Below are 24,618 nucleotides of genomic sequence, written 5' to 3' on the forward strand. Positions count from 1 at the left end.
ATTCATCTTAAGAGGCTTCGTCTGTAGCTTTGCTCGGTATGTATGCCCTTCACTGAGCAAGTGAGTTTGGAGACACGTCTGTTCCATTCTCACAAACCACTCTGAAATGTGGGTGCCATTACCAATAATGTATTGTTATAAATGAAAGACCCCGTATTTATTTGCGATGGTTTGCCAGAGCTACATTTATTCCCAGTAAAATAACCCCCCCCCCCCCCCCCCATACAACGATGACTATTAACAATTCACAAGTAAATACAGCTAATCAAGTCTCCCAAGCACCAACAAAAATAACCCTTGTATCTCAAAGAACTCTCGCACCCTCACCTGATTAAATCAAATCCACACTGGATTCGTATTAATTCCTCGCCGCCTCCCCGTGGATTTTGATCGCGACGCTCGCCCACGTCTCTGGGCTACCGCCCAGCGAAGTGCGGTGGCATTTGCCCTGGCAGCAACCGCTCCGAAATTTCCTCTAATAATGCGGGGATTTTTTGTTGTTATTGTTGTCTATGCTCGGTGAACATGCGGGGGAGGGGAGGGAATGAGGAAGCAGGAGGAGGAGGTGCTGCAGTGCACAATGAAAACTGCAGCCACTAAAAAAAAATCCCCTCCTCACCAGCCTCTCCCCTATCCGTTGTTTTTTTTTCGTGCCGTCCCGGGGCGTGACGTAAGCCGCTGGGCTGCGCTAAAGTGCCCTCTCCCTTCCCCTCCCTCCTTCCCTCCTCCTGCCTTTGGGTTATGTGCAGAGAGGCGAGAGAGGGAGAGAGACTGGTGGAGCTGGCGAGGTGTGGGAGTGCCTTTAGCTTGAATGTGAAACGCGTGCGCGCGTACCACCACCAACCAACCAGAAGTGCCCAAGGTAGAAATTTGCGCCGTCTCTTTCTGTGTCCCATCCCGCGCATCTCTTCACTGCCTCGTTAATGCTCCGTGTCTCTCTGCACCTTTCAAGTGCACTTCAAACAAAAACAAAAAAACTACATCAGCAGCAATTATCGCTACCGGAGAGAGCTTTCACTCAATTTGATATCATTTAATTTTCTATAAATTTCCTCGCAAGCTCACCCTCTCGCGCGTCGCTGACTCTCAATCCTTGCGTGGGAGAGGGCATCGACTTGCTGCAGGCGAGCCGGCGCTGGGTGATCGTGCCACTCCCGACTGCTGAACAACTCGGCTCCCATCGCCAATCATACCCGTGGGAAGAAGACACCGCGGCGCAATCAACAAGACCGGTAAGTTACAAACTACATGTTTACATCACGCACCGCGTGCTGCTGTATAAGCAGCGCGCTCCGACAGGAGTAAATATGCACAACTATGCACGTATTCCAGCATGCTGATTGCACAACGTGTATGCACTATTCGTATAAATCCATGAACCCAATGCGTGATATAATTCGAATTAACGGCCCTTTGCCAATCCACTGGTGAATAATGACAGTGAGGCTTGTTTGACCATATTGCACCACGCTGGTCAGTGCCGGGTTGAGTTGAAGGAGGTGGTGGCCAGATGACATCGCACTCGCTTGTAATGTCATGGACGGGAATCCAACTCGGCTTGCGGGACTCTCATCGCAATGGCGCTCACCGCCGCACCACCGCTTCACCAACCCAATGCGCATGTTAGACGCAATCATAACTCAATGCAAAAATCAATCGTGGTGTATTCTTTTTGGAAGAAACCCCAAAAAGAGCAGGTAAGATGCATGTATATACATTCAGCATTTAACATGCAATATATGCAAATAGCATGTGAAGTAGCGTCAATATGTATCACTGGAGTGTGTTCATCACAATTGTGATTAACAACCGAATGAGAGCCTCTGGAATATATTTTTCAAGAGAGGGAGATCTGGGAAGAAGGTGGCAATTGAGAACATGTCAGGGTATCTGATACTGCATCGATAATTGTTTTGTGTGATGGGGAAAAAATCCCAACAAATGACCACGTACTGTGCTCATCTATTAATGTACATTGTGTAATCAATGTATGTATACGTTTGTATACAAAACAATCATGCACGTATACCCTCTTCACATGGAACATACATTATTAGACAGTGATCTGCAGTTTATTACAATATGCGTACATACGTATGTGCGTGCGTGCATTTGTACATGTGTTCAAATGTATATAAATATACATTTGTGTTGTTGTTGTTGTTGCCTTTCCCCTCCGCCCCTAAGGCTGCAGCGTTGCGTTGCGATGTATGCAATATGCCCTGCTCGACGAGCAGAGGTAAAAAAAAATTTAAGTGACAACCGCTGGCACTGGGTGGGCAAATGCTTCAGTGAGCTGAAGTGTCCACACATCGATGTCCCGAAAAATCCACCGCGTTCCGCGCGCACACAAAAAAAAGGTGGCAAGGCGAGGTCTTTAACGAAGGCGATTACTGGGAGTTTATAACGAGAGCGAAACCTCCCGTGATGCCACGGAATATCCAGGGATAATTATTAACAAGCGAGCACGCAAGGGGGCCTCGTTGCATTTAAAGGGCTGTGAGGACGGTGGCGTTAACTGCTGCTGCTGGTAGTGGCATAAAGCCTCATTAAACAGGTGGGCACGCGGTGGGTGGGGTGTGAAATACCACATAAAGACAAACATGTTCCCTGCAGTCACAACAGGATGTTGGGCCAAGTGCTGTTTGCGAGCACCTATTAAGGTTGGCTACGGCACACGAGGGGTTGGATGGACAAAACCGCTCGCGGGCCGCCTTTGTATCGTCTGTGTTGATGCTTGCACACCGCACCAGGTGCCGAGTCGACCGAGGTTAAGGCCGACGACCGCGCTCAAATATTCGCCACGGTTATTTTACCGTGAGCTGGAATTGAACGTGACCACCGGTGTCGTGTACATGTGTTCATATAGTCCTGTACTGGCCCTTTGTCACTCCACTGCTCGATGTAGGACGCTCCCCACGCCTGTGCAGGTCGCGAGGGTGATTTTTGTTTTACCGTAGTCGATGACCATGCTGGCTTGTGCGGGTTTGTGAAAGGCGGGGGAGCAAAGACGCAGAAGCATAGAAGTACTGTGCAACAACGGGCTTCCCTGCACTGCCCTCTACTGCCCACCACGTACGGCCCAGCCTGCAAGCCCTACGGCAAACTGTTTGTGCATGGCGAGCACCCATCCAGGCACTATCAAGGCTAAATACCTGCTTAGCTTCCAAAATCGCGTGAGCAGATCCCGGGTGATTTAGCCACGGGCGCACGTGGCTTATACATGTCGAACGCATGCACGGCTATAATAAACACATAGGTGTAATATCTACCAACATTGTGCATATCCAGAGCACAATTATTCATAGCCAGACAATAAAACACACACGTGTATCATCTAACGTGTATCATGCATATTAAATTAGATGTATTCATGAAATGGCAAAGTCTTCCTTTCCACTCATTAAAATGTGGTGACATTGATTTAACGACTGTATTTTTCTTCTTGGTTCTTTCGGTAAAGTCACGTAGAAGGGAAGTAATAAAATAATAAAAATAAAACATAATAAAATAAAATAATTCTCACGACGTTTCGGCTACAACGCAAGCAGCCGTCTTCAGGTGAAGAATGAGACACTACCATTCTTCACCTGAAGACGGCTGCTTGCGTTGTAGCCGAAACGTCGTGAGAATTATTTATTTTATTATGTTTTATTTTTATTATTTATTACTTCCCTTCTACGTGACTTTACCGAAAGAACCAAGAAGATGAATCCCTGCAGTCACGAAAGCTTTAAATCGAAATTTGACTGTATTTTTATTCACCTAGCACTTTATACATTCAGTGAAGCACCGACTTTAAACTTTACTCATACAACACTTGTGTACTTACGATTGCATACATATTCAACATATACGTTCCATATAAATGTGATCAGCCTAAATCATGTACCTTGTATAATGGTTACTGATAACTGTGTAAAAACATGCTCATATATATAAAGACCAATATCTATAAAATCTAGAGACCAATGAATGAACACATACTGTACTATATATTATATGCACGCACTTATAAAAGACACACACCTAATCGTGCATACATAGTGGATGACTAAATCTTATACGCAGTGGCTGTAAAACACTTCCATGGCCCATTCCTATAAACACAAACCTACCTACATAGGCATGCGCATTTATAAATACATGCCTTTCCAGCTTGGTTACCGTATGGTCAAATAGCTCCTCATAATCCACACTGCGTGGCGAGACCTCGTGAAGCAGTGGATTGTCAAAGGGCTTGCTGTGCGTTCACACACACGCAGACGTGCACACTGACTCGTAAACGCACTCACGTGAAAAATTTACAGCTCCCTTTCAATCCACTGCCCTTCGTGCCCCCTCGGGCACGCGGGGGTTGCTTGACCTTACTTCACCAAACTGGTCAATGCGGGGGTTGGTGAAGGTTGGGGAGCTGGTGGCCAGGACCAGTTCCGATATCATTAGCCACACATAGACAATGAGTGTTCCCTTTCATCCTGCGTGTATACACTATTGAAGCAAGTGGCGTTAGTGAGAGCTCTAGTGATGAACTGGCAGGACGAGGTGGGACCACCACGCGATTGTTGTCCAGTGCCAGGTACTAATTTTGAGGCTGAGTCAACCGACAGGATGCTCAGTCCAGGCTCAATTGATTTATGTCACACACACACAGACAACGATTTCCCCATGTAGACATATAGATAGACCTACGAACCGTGGTGGCAGGTGCTGGTAGTCGGCACTCAAGCATGCCAGCACGGGACATGAGCAGGTGGTGTGGCCAGAACCATTCCAGTGCTGATGTTTATACACCGTAGTAGGCATTAATTTGAGTCAACTTGGGGCAGGCCCAGGACCAGATCAGATAATCACCACTGACGTTAACCATGACTGGGAATCGAACACAGGTTTCACACTCTTAGGTTTTTTCGGTAAAGTCACCGAAAAAACCTAAGAGTATGAATCCTTGCAGTCACGAAAGCTTTCAATCTAGAACGAACACAGGTCACCAGGTTCGTAGCGCAAGTTCGCTAACCACTCCGCCACCGCTCCCCACACTATTACAAAAAACAAAGACAAAATTCCCCCGTATAGCTGCAATAGACTGTTGGGCCAAGTGATGTCAGCGAGCACACTATTACACACACACACGTACCTTCATGCGCATCTATAAAGACACGCCCCTTTGTCAGTTTCTTGGCGAGCTCTTTTATTCTTGCAAATGCCAGTGAAGAGAGGCTGGTGTGGTGGGGCCAGCAACACAACCAGTTGCCAATTTCTCTCCATGACTGGCATCAATGCTAATTTTAGGCTGAGTCCACCTAGGGGAAGCCCATACAAGGGCGAGTGATTAATATGGATTGCTGCTAATGTGTTAGACTGGGAGTCAAACCAAGGTTTGTGTATTTATGGCCGATCAGCATTAACCCTGCATGCTCAACACGCTATAAACGCACTTCCTTATTAATATTTCACACCACGTACATATTTATAGATACAAATACGCACACGAACACAGATGCACCATTGTTCGTAGCCAGAGTGTATTAAAGCCGGGTGCAGCAGCTGCAGTCCCTGTGTTTGTAGCGGCCGATAACCATTGCAGCTTAACCATTGCTACAGTCTACATTATAGACTGCCAGTACACTCACCAAACTTAATAACCAGGCTACAGTCCATATTATAGATTGCCAGTACACTCACTCCGATTAAGAACCAGGCTACAGTCTATATTAGTGTTTTTTTATTTTTTTTTTATTTTTATTCACTTTTTTTTTTTATCTACGTGGCTTTACCGAAAGAACCAAACAATTTGTAGCAGCCGGTTTCCAGCGCTATAGAACGTGCTGCCCATGTGGCTGCGACAGCATTGACTTGCTGCTGAAGGATGGATTCTGTTGCTCGCCTACGAACTCCTACAACTGTCGATTTTCTTCAATAACATCGCTTGCAATTGCATTTCACGCATATCCTTGTCCGTTTACATAATTGGTCCAATCGTCACCCTATATTCGTATAATTAATATGTAGATTGATTTGTCATTGCTGCTGTGAACATCTAAAGAATAATCTGTCCGCACTGAGAATGTATTATTTGACATTGATTCATGTTTGTGCAGAATTTTAGATTTCTCATGTGATACCATTGTTTGTTTGTACTGATTTCTATTTGTTTAATTGTTGTGTTTTATTTGCTTTTTGCCCCTGTCATTTTGGAGGCGAAGCTCACTCTTGCAAATGAGACTATCCTGGTGTCTTGAGATCTCACCTGGTAAAACAAAATAAGCTTGAAACTTGAAACGACCAACACTAATGCAGAACAACCTGAATTTTTATCAATTGTATTCAAAATATAAAGGTGAAGATGGGCAGATATTATGTCAGCGGATAGAAAGCGTTAGCGACGTGTGATGGCAACCAACGGATTCCTGGCACGTGGCAGGGTCAAACACTGTGAGAATTGGCGTTTGGAAGAAAAAAAAATATGAATTTAAAGAAATGCAAAGTATAAACGAGGAGTTCTGTGTTGTGTGCGGTACGGCATTCCGTGTTTTTTTATGAATATGTGTGACCAGGAGCACAATCATCACGATCATCACCAGCCATGGTTTATCCACTGCTAGATCTAGGCCTCCCCAAACCATCACCATCTCTCAAAATCAGGTCATACATTCGAGTCCAGGTCAAGGGGTCGACTCAGCCCATCATCCCGTCAGGGTCATAAAATTGATACCATTTTGTAGAGGGTCAAAAAGCGCTTATTGCATTGTGAGGCATGTGTCAGGAAGTTTGAAGGGCATTATAAACTGCAATATGATCATGCAGTTTATGACAAAGATGTCATATTAGAGACTTGTCCCCACTGGTTTTGGTCAGCCACTGCTAATAAGCCCCGCGCATTGATCGCTTGAGTTCAGGAACACTACTTCACTAATATTTAAACAGCCAGCGATTCATTAGCCAGAGAACTGAGGGGTGTTGGTGAAATATTCATCATGGGACCTCCTTTGCCAGTACCAAAATATACTAATAGGGTTTTTCCCCTTTTTTCTGGCAACAAAACTGACACCTTTTGCAAGGAATCATGCTTACATTAACCACAATACTTGCAGTCAAATGCAAAAAAAACAATACTCTGATAATGTATGCATTGTCTTTGAAACTGATTGGTCCACACCAGAGACAGCTTTCTTTAGAGCCTAGTCTCATATGGTGTTTGACCAGATGACGCCTTTTAGTATATTCAGGAACACTACTTCACTAATATTTAAACAGCCAGCGATTCATTAGCCAGAGAATTGAGGGGTTTTGGTGAAATATTCATGCGTATTGGCGCCTCACGCATGGTGGGCGAACTCGCTAAATTACCGCCGAGTCGTTATGGCGGGCAGTGTAGGTTGGTGTGTCGCTCTCCGCGCTGACATTGATCCAAATGCACGTGTGTTCCCCGTGCCTCCCAACACGGCTTGTTCAATTCATCATCAACGTCCCGCCGCCAGCAGCCGCTGCCGTTGTTTTGACACTACATTTACCCAACCTCTGAGAATTCCAATTCGTGATGGTAGCTGAGAGGGCAACTGCTGAGACTCGGCTAATTTTAGCACTGGGTGAGAGACCCCCCCTCTCCCTTTGTTATTTAGTGTTAAAGACAGCATCTAGCATCCCACCTTTGTCTGTCTCTCCCTCGGAACACCGGTCACCACAACCGCTTAATCCCCCCAAACTCGCATTTGATCGAGCCCTGTGATGTGGCAGCAATCTTAAATTACGTTGGTGCTTGGAATTATTGATGTAAAAATAAAATTCCCAGCAGACACCCCTGTGTTTTTATGTATTATTCTCTATACAAAGTGGTGCTTTTCAGCGATCGGTCTTGTTTGTTTAAAGTGCAGAAAATGCAACTGGAATGAAAATCAATCACTGTCCCTTATTTCACCCGGTCAGAGAAATTGAGATGTATTGCACGTTTATCAACAGAGGCCCCTGTGACCAGAGATTCATAGGGACTGATACGTGTGGAATACTATATATTCTTGCGAGGTGTTTTCAGATGTTCTGTGACACAAACACCATGTAAAATGGTGGACAATTTATATTATGATTGCCAGTTAATACTAACAATAATGACAAGAACCAATATAACTCCAAAAATCATGATGGATATCATTATCATCAAATGTTATTATCTGAAAGTCATTTGTTGAATACAACTGAATGTCCGTTATGTAATCGGGTAGGAGATCATTATGATTCATGATTTATTTTGCATTTTTATTCATGTGTGTTGAGGTGAATGCTATCTCAGACCGTAGGCCAGACCACGTGGTATTTTTACCACTCCTTGAATGTCAAGTCCTACCATCAGGGAATCACAAATGTGAACAAATTCAAGGGTTTGAGGTAAATTATTGCCTGAGGGCATCCACCTGCTTTGCAATTCCTCGCTTTATATTTTAATAATGTGGGCGTTTAAAAATAAATCGCCAATTATATCAAAATTGTGCCACTGGCATCCAAATACAACGAATTTTCATCTCGCGGAACCATAATAATCACAGAGTTGCACGACCCATTAATAAGTGAGCTGTGAGTAACATCACTGGCCTGAGTCTGACATTCGTTAAAGATCTGGCTTACCACCTCCCATAAACTATGCTATAAAATCGTTGGTGCAGATGGGTGGGTACCTCGGAGCCAAGCAAGGGAAAATTGAGTGTAAAACATAATTTATAGGAGTTGCTTTTTTGTGCATTTGTTGAAAGCCAGGCAGAGACTATCAACATACCACACGGAGGAATCTCATGTACTTTACATGGCAATGGAGAAGATTGTTCGACACGTAAAGCTGGCATATTGCTCTTGAAGGACACGTTTTTCTTTTTAAACGAAGAAAAATAATTTGTTGAAAATGTTCTCGAAAAGCAATTGCGATAGCAAAGTTCTTTCGTTACAAACTTCTGTCCTTGCCACGGCACCAATTCTCGTTGACATTTCCTTGGCCAAAAAAACCCCACAAACTCATTGAGGGTCGTCTTGAGAGCCGTGACAGCACACTGACGTCAATGCAAGATGTAATAAATTCAGAGATCTCAGAATGCAGTGCACATCAAAGGGATGCACCTGGGAGGTTAATGTAGGTCATAAATTGCAAATAAATAAGGATAGGCCACTCAACCTCTTTTCCTACATTTAATGAGCTGCCTGGATGGGCTGTAAGGTGCATTTGCAAGTTCATCAGCGGTGTGAATCATGCATATGCAAATGTAGGCTTCAATGTTATATATCCACAATGCATTGCCACATTTTAATTATTTTACACACACTACGTTGGGGCACTTTTGGATTGAACATGTTCATATGTCTATTTGCAGTTTATTTTTTTACAATTAAACCACGTAACAGGGGTTACATTATTTAAAGTGTAGCTTCAATCACATGGCTCATGAAGGCCAATATCCAAAGCCTGACACTTGAATCCAGGGAGATTCTGAATGACTACTTTTACATCATTATCATACATGGTCTATCCACTGGTAGAGGAAGGCCTCATACCGTTACCGTCCCACATGGTCCCAGAAGCCAAAGTCCATCTCTCTCCTGCACAAGCTGATTTCAACATTTCGTTTCTGCAGTAGATGTACTCCATGCCGTGTTCCCTCCTTTGGTTCGGACGTTATGACATCACTCTATAAGATCTGTGCACGTGATGTACAATGTCCCGTGGCCAATTAACGCATGTATATCTTATTATTAAGAAGCCACTGGACCTAGACACTTTTAAATATAGATAGAAAACTCATTTCTTTAGAACTGCTTTTTGTCTTTAGTTTGTTGTCCTTCCCCCGCACCTCCGATTAGCACTGTTGGCTACGTACGGTGTGAAAGAAGTTCAACATACATGTGGCCCGCCAAAAATTAGATTTAAAGATCCTGTACTAGAACTACATACGACATATGATCATGAGATGACTAGCTAGGTGACCCACATGACAGATATGGTGTCGCCTGTTCGAGCATTGAGTGGGCACTAGTCGACTTGAGTTGACTCAATCGCGGGTGGATAAATATAGGTTTTGGTGTGCGTTACATTTGATGGATACAACCCAAATGCCAGTGCCTATATGTAAATATAAAGGTACAGCTCTGCATTTGCTCGCACATACCACAGCTATCAGAACTTCCACTAGAAGGAGCTCGAGAGAGCCGCCGTCGAGGGTATTTCGGTCTACTCTTCCACACTGGCCAGATGCCTTGGAAGATGTGGGAATACCCACACTTTACCCCACCACACGAGCCTAGCCGATTGATTATCTGTGGTACGGTGTACCCATTTATACTGCTGGGTAATGACTATACATGATCAATGGCCATAATTTAAATATTAATTGGTTTAGTGATTGATTTGATCGAGGCCATTATTGACAAGCCTCGTTACCCAGATAGGCTCAGGTGGAACAACACACACCCATCTGCGTGGCTGAAGTGAACACAGCCCAGTGGTATATACAGCACGAAGGGTATCGGGCAAAGAACCATGACATGATTTTCAGGTCGAGTCACATTGACATCTGGTTGTGATCTTGGACAGATAATTTTGGACGAGATGCCAAGAGTACGTTTGAAATTAAATTTGATAGATATATTTTGTTAAACTAAAAGGGCATAAACTAGCTTAATGAAGAGGTGTGCCAGACTAAGAGAAGACAAAGGTTTCGTTTTTTTTTAAACAATCTCGTGCATCCCAATAAATGTGTGCAATTTATATTCCCGCACCCTGCACACACACACAGCATTCACGATGATCGTTTTCAAGCCACTAATATGAAGAACGTGCCTTTACGGAAACCAAAGTGGACGTGCAGTGAGAACTATTAAATGTATATCCTACCCACAAGCCACGCTTGCCTTAGATAAACAAGATTCCATATGGGTCTTTTGCTACAAAATCAGTAGAACGAATGCCAATCTATAGCCAACTGATCCCTGCAACTGAACATTTATATCTTCATGCCAGCAACAATTGTCTATACATTGAAAGGTTGCATACAGTTTGTTGGGAAGTTTTATGAAAATACTTTCGATTATGAACTTCTATAGCAACTTATGCAACAAACAAAAAATCCCTCTGCATATTCATGACTAACACTGCTTTGAGCAGAACTATTATAATAGGCCACGTATCGCCGTGTCAGCAAATAGAGAGGTCACAGGATAGTCAAGGAGGTGCCATTGATCCATGACATCCAGAGGTCGCAACCGGGTACCCGATACCCGTACCCTACCCGATACCCGGCTACCCGTACCCGGCCGGGTACGGGTACCCGTTTGCGACCCTGGTGTGGCTGGGTACGGGTACGGGTAGGCCGTGAGTCACTGGTGAGTAACTGTTTGTCACTCATTTCCCAACGTCTTGTTTCTTCTCACAATTCAAGTTCCTAGAATCAACCCACCCACGCCTGCAACATGGCTTCATCCCAGATGTCGCAATCGGTTACCCGATACCCGTACCCGGCCGGGTACGGGGGTAGGGTACAGGTACGGCCGGGTATGGGTACGGGTACCCGTTTGCAACCCTGGTGCGGCCGGGTACGGGTAAGGAATCAAAACCCGTTTGCGACCTCTGATGACATCACATTTTATCCACTTTTCCTTTTTAAGGCAGTTTTATTATTCAATATTTTCAGGGGGGTGAGGGGTTGGTTGCTATTGTACTACTTTTTTTACCAGGTAAGGCCCCATTGAACTCTTTTTCAGAAGCGATCTGGCTATCGCGAATCATAGCTCAACTAAGTCGCTTATCATCACGTGGAAATTTATAGCAGCCAAATCTTATAAAAGCATGATTCTAAATGTGGAGGGGAAACCCGGAAGACCCGGAGAAGAATCCACACGAGCACGGGGGCAACATGCCAACTCCACATACACAGCAGGCGTCAGGGTCGGGGTCGAACCCACCGCTACCAATACAGCATCACCAAATAAATTAGTTGTATTTTTCGATTTAAAGCTTTCGTGACTGCAGAGATTCATCTTCTTGGTTCTTTCGGTAAAGTCACGGAGAAAGAAAAACATTTTTTTATTATGTTTTATTTTTATTCTTTTATTATTTCCCTTCTACGTGACTTTACTGAAAGAACCAAGAAGAGAAATTAGTTGTATTTATTACACCTTCAATCTTGTTGTTTGTTGTTGACCACTTTGCATTTTGGATATCAGGGCCTGTGCCTGACAACCTGTGCTAATAAAAAGAATCATGGGGCAGCAGCAGTATTTGAGTACAGTGCTCAGTTTAGAATCAGAATCTCTTATTTAGACTGGAGGAATTCGATGAGCTATGAAGCTTTTTGTCACAGATGGGGGTGGGGGGGGGAGTTCCTCAATATGGTGATAGGAACACAGGGAACAGTAACAACCAATGTCCAGAACTTAAACAATATCAATAATAATGATAATCATCCAGCCAATTCACAATGACTGAATACCCAGTACCTCTGGAATGCCCTGCAAGGATGCACAGATAACAGGCGTGTAATGATTCACTGATTCAAATCGATTCTCATTCTTATGCTACACGCATCAAACAATGCCCTTGAGAATTGCTCATTTACGGTTTATGCATATTATGGGCTGTTTTTACATGCAGTTATTTAGGCTACTGGATTAAACAGAGTTTTTTTTATTTTAAAAAAATACAAGAGGCAGGACAAATTAGAAGCGGTGCAAACAAGACAGCAACACTCATCTTCATCATCCATTTCTCGAGTGAAAGAAAGATCTCCCCAAGCCACCACCATCTGCCACGATCCTGCAGGGCCCATGAAGGAGACAGCCAAAATGAGACCAAAAAATTATCAATTCTTGAGAAGAATGTTGACCCTGATGACGATGCATCATTATCATAATTACAGAGGTCGGTGATCAAAACACCAACATCTTCATCTTATTTGTGATATCGCCAAATAAGATGATGTTTCTGCCTGTGATATAAACAAGGGCAGGATGGATAATTTGGTTTGTGTGACCCACGGATGACACAAGGGGAGTCATAAGACCAGTATTGTACTCCAGAGGAAGGCCTAATGTTTAATAGTTGATGCGTCATGTGCCGTATTTATGACGCGTAGGATCATCAGCAGCAGCAATTGTCGATCCACTGTTGGATGAAGGCCTCCTAAGCCACTACAATCACTCACGATCCTGCGATGTAACTGTCGCTCGTGGCCCTGGGATGCGGTAATCCACTTAGCACCGGCATACAAGCTGATTTCATCTCTCCATAACAAATACTGAATGTTATAATAACATTTTATCCGGTAAAATATGTCGTGTATCAAAACTTTTAAGAGGCCCCTGCACTGGCACGTGTGGCCGGAAGTGTTTTGGATGTGGGCAGAAACTGGAGAGCCCAAAAGATAGCCCAAACATACGGTCCACGCAGACAGGTTCGCTGCCAACATCCCGAATATCTCGCAACCCAACACGCCTAGGAGTGTGCCCAACCGATGCGATCCACAAATAAGTATAACCCGTAAAAACAAAGTTTTTCACTATAAATCCTTTATATGCGTGGCGGCTAGAATCCTCTCGTCCTCTGGCTTGAGATGGCTGCCACCTATGGGTCAGATGATTGCATTGCACCATTAAGCAATTGGTAATTAAATATAATATTTTTGTCCTAAAAAGTGTAAAAATTTGGAGAAAAAAATTTCACGAACATTAATTGTCACGCACAACGAGTCTGTGTGTAAAATGTCAGCTCGATTGGATCACGGGAAGTGGGTTAAAAAACGACCGAAAGATGTGCACGGTCCTAAGCAAGCAAGCGAACTTAATATAAAAGATTTAAAAACCATGGCCCGATGCCCCGCGCGTACCATGGCAATATTCTATAACAAGCACACGGGGACGAGGATGCTGCGTGCATCGCCGTGTACGCTCGCCCCCAAACGAACGACGGTTTTCAGTTTCAGTTTCATTTATTAGGTATAGCCCTGTGAGCCAAACGGCTCTTGAATCGGGTGCAACCGCAACAAACAAAAAAACATGAACAAGAAAACATCTTAAAGTGACTATGCGCAAACAGAAAAATCCAGGAAAAAACTGCAGTATCCCAGAAAAAAAAGCACCGTACACCAACGCTGTGCAGAAATCCCAGTGGGATGGAAGTTAAACAACAACAACAACCACAAGACAACTTAGATTAAAGCCATCATTCTAACTACGTAATACAACAAACAGACATGGCCAAACCAAAAAACTTTTCGAAATCACCAAAATAAAGCCATAAGCAATGTAACAGTGATCATAGGAACTGTGACCGGAATTTCACAATAAACGACATAAACAACATGTACCACCAAACCCAAGGCACGAGCCTTGCAAGAAAGCCGTCGTGAGCGCAGAGTGAAATGCACCCCCGCCGCAGAAGTTGGTACGCTCGTGCCGATGTTCCCTGTTTCTCATTGACGGTTGTGATAATTATCAAACATGTATACAATTACACACGCACGCACAGTTAAGCGTTACAGAGGAAGGCAATGCATGTTAACGTTTGAGTGCCTTTCCAAAACAACGTTTTCCAGAAATGCCGTGAAAGAAGGGGAGAAATATTTCATATTTCTAAAAAATATTTTTTTTACAGTAAAAAAACAATTTATTGGTTACCGCCTCTTTCATATTTAATCTTTCCTTTCATCTCACTGCGAAAAATGACATTTACATGAAGTAAAAATGTCATGAGAATATCGCATCGAAAGCTGCTTGATCCGCAGAAGGAGAGTACACGCTTTGCAAGATCATCGCTGCCACCTTGCATGAGCATTACAATTCCGTCTGTTGTCGTGCGTGTGTGTGACGTATATTAATATCCTCTGTGCGTGCGTGTGTGTGGCGATATACGGGGGGGGGGGGGGGAAACATTTGTACCCAAAGTCGCTGTAACCACCATAAAGAAATAAGCGAGCAAGCGAAGAGCAATTAGGGAGCATTGTACAGGATGCATCACATGCCCCTAGAGTAAAACACGATTTGCACAAAACAGATTTTATCTTTCAAATGAGACATTGAGGCACAATGAGAGCTGTGAGCCCAGGCTTATTAATGGACATGACATTTAAGATTGGCATGTGTGTCCCCGCTGCGCATTGTTAATCCTCGCCATATTTGAAGCTGTCTTATCTTAATTTGGTAGATAAATTGTGTTTTTCTTTGGCACTGCCATCATCACCGACTGTTTGCACATGCGCGTGTAGTTTTTAATTGTGTTCAATTCGGTGAGACGGAAACGCGAATAAAACCAAAATCATGCTGCTATGCGCGTAAATCTCATTGGATCTTGTGAAGTAAAACAGCATTGAGCCCTGTTGAGTACTTGAATGGGTGACCACTCCTCAGGACTTTCCAGGTGTTGTCGGCATGGGGCTGCAAGGTGTGGCCATGAGATGGCAATGCTGAGCGTCGCCCCTCGTTTCCCGTGGTGGGTTTTCTCTCACACACGACATGCCATTGCAGGGCCACTTCTGAAGGCCAGTCTTGAGACTCAGTCAGGTTTATCCTGGAAAATAATTGGCATGTATTATTACACGCGTGTGAATGTGCGTGCACGTGTTTCTTGTTGGGTATGTTTGGGGTACTGTGGTGACGAGATGTTAACTACCTCGCCTGGTATACAGGGAGTCGTAGGTTCGACCCCGACTCTCACGTCTGTATATTTGGAGCTTGCATGTTCTCCCCATGGTCACGTGGAATTTTCTCCAAGTCCTCCGGTTTTTTCCTCCACATTTAGAAACACGCGTTTAGAGTATTTGGCCGCTTGAAAACGCCACGCGATAAGCCACTTTGCTGGGCTATCATTTGTGGCCAGGTCGCTTCTGAAACACGCTATATAGCTCCGTGGAACTTACCTGGTAAATAAAAAATAGTTGATTTATTTTATGTTTTGAGGTTAAGGTAGGGAGGTGGCACGGGATGAGTGGATTGACTTCGACAAATTCATATTGGTGAAGCAAAGATTCTAACCCAGCAATTCAACGTTGCCAGTTGACTGCTCCGACAAGGGCAAAGCAATATCCCTCCTGAGCCACTGCAGCCTACCTCTCGCAGCGATGTTTGTGCCCTCGGCTTAATTAAAAGCGGTAGACGAGTGCCACGAGTGGAATAACACGATCCACGAGCTTCCTGGTGCCAGCTAAAAGGTGTAAGAGAATTCCGTTGAGTGAAATGCACTAAAATGGCATCCCCTGCATCCAGTAATATATTTTTGTACCAGTTTAATCACTCCGATGCTCGAGGCTCACAGTGGGGTCATATTTTTCCGTGTTATCGGGTTCGCTGTGAGAATTACGCCGTCAGACTGAAATTGCTGAGACTCAGGAGTGCCTCGCTCTGTTGTGCGTGCTCTCCTATGTCCTAAATCACGGATGATACACGTGCAAGAACTTCACCGTTTAGATTTCTGGACGTACATATGTGTGGAACTACTGGGCATCTGTGAAAAAGAGCTTTATAGCGCATCTGATTCCTCCTGTATAAATGCATATTCTGATTCTGATCATTGTCCCATAACATGTGTCCGAATTAACCATAATAGAGGTGTTTTGGTTAGATCGCGTAAATATAAATATCTGTTAAACCCGCCACCACCCGACACAGCCAATGAGTAAGGTTTGTCACATATACAAAACATGCCAATTCGTTACTAGTTTGGGTGGTGGTGGGTTTAACCTCTATAATTATGGATAATGTTGGTCACAAAAGCCTACATGTTAAATTGTCCGATTTAAGTACGCAAGTTAATTGATCGCATATGTAAATAAAGCAAATATTTGTTGACATGACTATAGCCCAACAAATTATGCTTGAAATAATTAAACAAGCTGTACATGTGTGGTATGTTGTATTTTTGTTCGTTGTTGGAAAGCATACAAAAAAGAATGTAGTGTATTATTCATGTCCTGAGTTGTTTTGTTATGAATTATTTATCTTGCCTGCGAGGCATGTAAGGAAATAACAAAAAATGTGGAAAAAGTGAACAATCTTAGCAAAACGTGAAATATGATTTGCTTAAAAGCGCCGGGTAGACTTTGGTATGCAACCTCAACACGGTGTAACCTTCATAAAAATGTCAGAGATCATTACACATTATTATTATCAATCAATACATTTTAATGCTGAGAACGACGCAGTAGCCAGGCTACACAGCTTTGCAGGAAGAAAAACAATTGCATGTAATTTAATTTCAGAATTTGTGAAATTATGTTTCTAATTTGAGATTTTTGGGAGAACATTCGAAAATAATGGCCTACTCTTGTGACTCTCACAGGGTCTAGAATATAAATTCCAAAGTAAATGCTGCATTATGATAATTAAATAACAATAGGCCATGACAATTGGATCCATGATGGCCACGTCGGGACCTTGCGCCTTCAGCACTGAGCCTGGGTTTGAACCCAACGAGATTTTTAAGTGGAGCAAGTTGATGCTCGTTAAAGCCTGTTCCACCAATTACTACTTAAAGCATGACAAGAAAAACCTCTATTCATATTCGTTATTCTCAATCAGCCTAGCACATTTCAGGGTGTTACATTTTGCATACGCGTTGAATCAGATTATGGAAATGTGGCGAATTGCTCTTTACGGAACGTAACTTGGCACTGCTTGGTGTTGGGCAAGAGTGGTGTCACTCCAATATTGGAGTGACGCCAAAATTGGAGTGACACCAAAACCAAGGTGGTCAGGAGATAGGAGTGTTTATCCCTCATGTGTTTGGGGTTTCTCTAGGTATTCGGATTTCCTCCCAAATTCTCAAAAAGTTGTTCACAGTGTTGTAAAAACAACCTGAATGCAGTGATATTATGTTATTGCGTTCCTGTGTGGCATTATTTGTAATGCACTTAAATACGCATACGTACCATTTATGTTGTGTGTGGGGGGGGGGGGGTTGTAAATCTCAATTTTATTTTTTTATTACATCGTAACATTTTAGGACTATTTTATGACCAAAAAAATACCTATGTGGACTGTAGGAATTTTAGATGTTTAAGCAATAAGATCCAATGTATTGTGTACAGCAAAGTGCTGTATTGTATTTAAAATATATAATTGTTCATAGTTTAACTTTGCAGGAGCCACACTGCGGGCAGCAGAGGGCAATTGCAGTGCAATCCATTGTTGTACTGTGCTATGATCCCATATCATTGCTTCCCACCTTCACTAACCAGCACGTTGGAGTATGGTCAAATAACCCCCAACGACCCTCATGGCATGGGGTGGCCCTTTTCTGGAATGTTACCCGGAGGAGATGGCTTTTGAAGTCGTGAACGTCCACACACAAATCTGCAAACCACCAGGCAAACGCATCCGCGGCACAACTTAACGTCTTGACCGCCACGTGACCCTGCGCAGGGCAGCACGCAGCAGCGGCCCTGCTCGCATTTACAATGAAGTGCCACTGGGCAATGCAGCCCGGGGAGAGGGTGTGAAGCTGTCTGCTCGTTGTATAATCGCGGAACATTGTCAACACTTTATATTCAATAAAGGTCAAAATTGCAATGAGCCCCGTGTCATACATATGCATGCAGGCACAAGCCATAACTTCATACGCTATGCATAATTGCATATCTTATCTTGGCTCTGCATATATTGAATCGCTCTGCAAATATCGATTCATAATGTAACGATTCGTGGTTTAAGAATCGTACAAATTACAAACGACAACAGCTGTGACCAAAGCACCCTCAATGCGCTCGATCTTGTCGAAAAGTAGGCATTGTGAAGCCTGGTCAGTAATGAGATGGTGTTGTAGGCTTGGGCTGCGATGGGGCCAGGAGATTGCCGCACAACGTGGATTCTTGAATCCATCCGCAGAACGTTGCTTGTGTTTCGATTTAAAGCTTTCCTGACTGCAGGGATTCATCTTCTTGTTTCTTTCGGTAAAGTCACGTAGAATGGAAATAAGAAAATAATAAAAATAAAACATAATAAAATAATTCTCACGACGTTTCGGCCACAACGCAAGCAGCCGTCCTCCGGTGGAGAACAGGTCTGTCGAGAAGACATAATAATTCAGACTCTGTCTTCTCGACAGACCTGTTCTCCACCTGAGGACGGCTGCTTGCGTTGTGGCCGAAACGTCGTGAGAATTATTTTATCGGTTTATTTTTATTATTTTATTATTTCCATTCTACGTGACATTACCGAAAGAACCAATAAGTTGCTTGTGTTGTTGCGTCTCTTGGGTGTGCGCAGTCTCTGGGTACTCTGCTTCCTTTTCATGGGCCAAAATACTAATTCGTGGAATTGGCCAAACATCCCATTGCAGAACCCAACTGAAAGTGAGTTTCAAGACAAGGATTCAACTTTTCTGAATAAGGGGCATTATTATATTGTCATTGATAGTGAGCTGAGATAATTTAGGAGATTAAATTATCACAATGAACTCATTAAATCAACTTTTTACATGTAGTTTAGCAATTGCCCAATTGTGTGTTAGTGTACGCAAAAAGTATTAAACCCAAAAAGCAAACAGTTGTTTTGTTAGTCGCTGAGGCACCAAGGCTCCGGAAAGGGCAACATAACATTAAAACAAAACATTAAAGCTTCGTTAATGGAAAATTTAACTCCCAAGCTGGTGACCTTAGACTAGGCTGAGACCGCTGTACATGACATGTGGCAATCACGCGATGTGTATGCAAGGCACGATGGGAGTTGTGCCTTCCTGCTGGTTGTGAGCACACCTTTGTGTGCTATTAAATGTGCATAATGAGGCAAAGAAGAAACACAACTGGCAACCATCATGCTCAGCATAGTAACAGTAACATCCACAGGCTAAAGTTTTGACAATGTGCTTTTTCCTTATGTTCATCATGGCATGCCTTCTGCAGATTCTTACAGAATGGATTTATTTTGTTCCCAAAGCAGAAATTTGTAAGCCGTTTTTTTTCTCACCATTTTTGTGCCAATGGCGGGCACACTTATAGTGTTGACGTAAACATCTGACGAGATGGTCTGTGCGAGGAGAGTATGATCACGTTCCGATGTTGCAGCAGGAGCCGCCGCAAGAGGCTGATATTTTACGTCACTCAACGTTATCGCGTTTTTATACGACAAAAAACCGAGATCATTCCGCGTATCCGAGCGATCGCATCGTGATAGCAATGGCACGATTTACAATCCTGGACAGGGTTAACAAATAAAATTGACCTTTAAAGGATAACGTCACGAAGACTTAAACATTGCAAAAGCATTAGGGAGATGGCAGGGTGGTTCAAGGGTCAGAGCGCTGAGTCAGAAGCGCTGAGATGCCATGATCAGCGGGATGCTCAGGTGTAGCGAGCTGATGGTCATGGTCTGATCAACAATCGCTGCGTGAAAATAAACACGTGTCACATTTTGGTTTTTCACGTCACGTGGTTCAATTCCACCTGTGTGAACTGCTGTGGTCACATGGCCTGGCGGTAGCACGTGGACTGCTTGTTGCAGAGGTTCACGGTTCCAATCCGGCGGCCGCCCCGGTTATCACTGTGGGTGTGACAAGCATAACAATACTACGTGCCATCCGCTTCACACCTCTGATGTCTTTAGTAAGGGTAAAGCCAATGTGTTGCCGGCATCAGGGTCCACGTTTTTTCAAATGCTAAATTACTCAATTAGGATTATACTTAACGATCATCGCCCCCCACTGGCAGGCTAAAGCCCCAGGTCAATCTTGCAAATGAGGGTCATCCTGCTCGCTTGAGTTCTCAACTAGTTAAACAAAATATTCTTGAAACTATTGGTTTGCCTGCTGTGCTACAAAAAACAACCACTTAGCATAGTGCACGGGCAAGTGTGCACCTTACTGTATAAATATAAAGAGGCACTGGAAGGTTTGTTCAGAATAACCTCTGCGCAACATTTTTGTGAGGTTTTCAGACTCGCAAAGGCACACGGCTCTGCGAGATTTCCAAATGCATTCTTTGTCTCATGATATGACACCAAGAGCACACCAGGAATATTATATTCTTAGGTTTTTTTCGGTAAAGTCACGTAGGTAAAAAATTAAAATTAATAAAAGTAAAATAAAAATAAAATAAAAATCACGACGTTTCGGAGGCAACACAAGCTTCCGTCTTCAGGTGGAACCGTCACAGCACGATAGCTGTATCAAGTAAGAGAAATTCCAAGAAAACCGTCCTTGTATATATACTGGTTGAGGGTGGGAGGAGCCAAGGCAGGCCCCTGGATATTATTATTATTATTGTGAAGTTAGTGCGGCTGAAGTCGCTGCTAGGAATTAGCCGTTGTTGTGTAGACTGGTTGAACTGGGAGGTTCCAAGAGTTGTTAAGGTGCGGCTGCTGTAAATGGGACACCAGGAATAACATTTGGAAGAAGAAGGGAAAAAAACTCAAAGAAATGTTCACCAACTAAAAAGTGAACAAACAATTAGTAATTAAACACTGTAAGGTTAGTCTATATATACCTGTGCAATTCAGATCCATTGTCTACCTATTTCAGTGCATTGAATGATAACACCATGTAACACGATTTTTGTTCCTGGGTAGTAAGTGTCATTTTCCAATTGCTTATGCATCAAAAGTACAGAAAATGGCTGTTATTCCCCACAAACGTTGCTTTTGTGACCAGGACTTTACGTGAACGAAAGACGCAAATGCACACCACGTTTTCTCATTGAAAATAGGTATATTTCAAAATATCACTGTCCTGGTCACAAAAGCAACGTTTGTGAGGAATCACAGCTATTTTCTGTACTTTTGATGCATAAGCAATTGGAAAATAACACTTACTACCCAGGAACAAAAAAATATATCTATTTGTTACACAGTGTAATGCACTGCTGGTGGAAGGGCTTCCCCTCATCATCATCGCCATCCTTCCTGGTCCTGTGATGGCCACAATCTATCCTCGCTCTGGCACAAGATGGCGTCTCCTCACTCCCTCCTCCGGTGGCTGTCGTCCTCTTGGGGGTGTTGCCTCCATCGACTGCCATTCCATCACCGGTCTCCTCCCATCAGCCATTATTATCATTCCTCCTCGGGATGTGTCCTGCCAAAACCCGCTGACTTTTCTTGGCATTCGCTTACTGTTCCTGATGACCGGTTATATCGATCTCACCACTTTCCAAGGTGGATTTATTTTGTTCTTATAAGCGGCTACAACTGTATGCGTGTTGAACATCTTTAAACATTCGATTTGCCAAGCTACTCTTAAACAAACCACACATAAGCGATATAAAAAAGAGAAAAAAAGCTAGAAACCCGTTGAGTGTGCGGCAGGAGTTGTATTCACAATGACCGGGTGCATGCTTTTCATGGCCTCTCTGTTCAATTACCAAATCCAGCTGATGGTAAATCAGCCCCCCCCTCACTCCACATTTACTGCACGCCCATCCATCAATTAATGTTCTCATCTCTCCTGGGCAGATGGCCAGGAGGAGTGAGTTTAGCCGGCACACTCTGATGCACCACTCGTCTGAGCGAATGCCCAGCCACGTGGTCCCGAACGCAAATTAAACCTTTGCGTGTGGTTGTTTCCTAAAACAAGTTTGGAAGAAGAAAAAAAAATCATGCTTATGCATGGCTTCTGGAATGCTTTCCAAATTTTGTTTGTCCTTGGACGTATTTAATTTGATGCACGTATGGAACGCCGACGCAGAGCTGTGAGTGCGGAACACGTGGTTCTTTTGTTTCATAGAATATTGGCGCAAACATTGTGGGCCATTCAATCAGAAACAATTACGAGAGTGGGAAAAATATTCCCTTTTGATTTGTGTCACCAAGTTGGACAATTTGGTCTATTTTCTACGCAGAAAGTCCCTAATCGCAACATAACTTATATTAACGTTTTGTTCATATTGGATAATTGTTAGGAATGTCATTATAACCCTATGTAACATACATACACGCATGCAGATGGACAGAGCTGAGGCATGCATGCTTCAAACCGTCGTAGGAAAGCATAAAAAAATGCAATTGGGCAGCAGTAGAGATAATTCTACCGACTCGCGCACCACATTCCACTAACAATTCATCTCTTCACCCTCCTACAGCCATGCGGAAAATCTCTTTTTTCTTTCTTTTACAGTCACGTTGGTTTACGTAACGTAAGTCAGCGCGATTGTCAAAGAACACGTCCTGATGTCCATGCCGCCTTGCTCCACGTTGGCGGTTCTTCTCCACTTTGCAGGTTTTTGTTTTCTTTCTCCGGCGTGTGATTTGATTGCGGTTTCCCATTTGATTTATTTATGCTACTGGGACACGGATCCATTTGATTGATTGGGTTGATGTTCCTTTGTAGAATAAGACGAGATTCCCTCCGAGATGCTCTATCACTGTCGCAAGGGGAGACCTGAATTGGGGACAGGTACAAAGGGAATTGTCAGACAATATTTACAAATTAGCTGTGAGTGTGTATTGCGAATGTAAAATTCGAATGTGCCACGGGCACAGGATGGGCAACGCTTGTGAATAATATTGCGGCATCTTTAAGCATCTTGCTTTTCGGCATACGTGGTGCTTTTAATAATTGCCTGCAGAGGTTACCTGGCAGCTCCAACAGGAATCGCAAACCACCACGGTTTGCTCTTGCAAATTATCAAGAATATTTCAGGGCGAGCATATTAACCATCCACAATGTGGGATTGTGCCGCGTGTGATGTTTGCCATGATGTCTGTCTTTTCGCTCCGGCACGTGGAGCTAATTGTCAGACATCATGCCCAGATATTACAATTATATTACAATTCAGTTCCTAAAAAAGCTCCCAGCACGTGGAATTGAAACGTCGGATATCGTGTCGAACGAAACGCGGTGTAACCCGAAAACACGTCGGAGAGCTACAGAGCACGACCCGCGCCGTATTATCAACAATGGAATTTGTAAACAATTCCATTCGGAAAAAGACCTGGCCATCACGTGCCACATTCCCCACGGATCTCTGGTTGCGTCAGACGCAAAACGCTGCGTGACCATTGAAAGCCAAACGACATTCCGCTCTGCAAGCACGCGACGTGACCCGTTATCACGACGGCCTCATCGAAAACGAATTGCGGGAAGGAATTAATTAAAAGAGGAAATGAACTCGCAAATTTCTGAGGCTCATCCTCAGCAATCTTATATCGTCATCTCCACCCTCCTCCGAGCACACCCTGAGCACCGGGGCTCTTCTGGCTTTGCCCCTAACGGTGGCGTGTGCTGGGTTTAAATGAGAAGGTATCTGACCCAGATTTGGGGCCATCATCAAAATCAATTAATGCGTCCGAGTCGTTAGCGAACGAGGGAGATCCCCACGGTAATTATAGGGGATGGTTTGCTGATCATTGTGCATTTGTCACCAGCTTCCCATCTACCAGTAAATCGAGCTAAATGCTTAAAATAGAAATTGAGGAGAGATAAGAGGAATGCATTAGCGTTTCCTGAACCCAGTGTTCATGTCATTACAGCGACAGACCCTTTCTTTATACAGTTTATATAAAAGTGCCTTTTGTTTATTCTTCAACGCTGCTCAGGCGGCTTAAGAGAGATGGGCTCTGCATTTACCCCACCACCATGATCTGCCCTGTGCTTGAGTTGGTTAAAGAAAATGGTGGAGGGAGAGCAACTTGCCTTCAGTTTCAGAACACTGAGGCGGCACTGCCGAAACC

The 24,618-nt window shown here is 43.7% G+C and overlaps 1 protein-coding gene across 1 annotated transcript in view; it reads left to right on the forward strand.

The window, feature by feature from the left end:
• Positions 1-780: 780 nt before the first annotated feature.
• LOC133349243 (visinin-like protein 1) overlaps positions 781-24,618 on the forward strand; it is a 42,894-nt gene continuing 19,056 nt past the window's right edge. The window contains exons 1-2 of the mRNA XM_061562569.1: positions 781-862; positions 1,125-1,232. The gene's annotated coding sequence lies outside the window, so the exon portion shown is untranslated. The remainder of the gene's footprint in view (positions 863-1,124; positions 1,233-24,618) is intronic.

The sequence above is a fragment of the Lethenteron reissneri genome, chromosome 29 (genome assembly GCF_015708825.2).
Source record: "Lethenteron reissneri isolate LAM-NWPU_2019-01 chromosome 29, ASM1570882v1, whole genome shotgun sequence".
Taxonomy (NCBI): Eukaryota; Metazoa; Chordata; class Hyperoartia; order Petromyzontiformes; family Petromyzontidae; genus Lethenteron; species Lethenteron reissneri.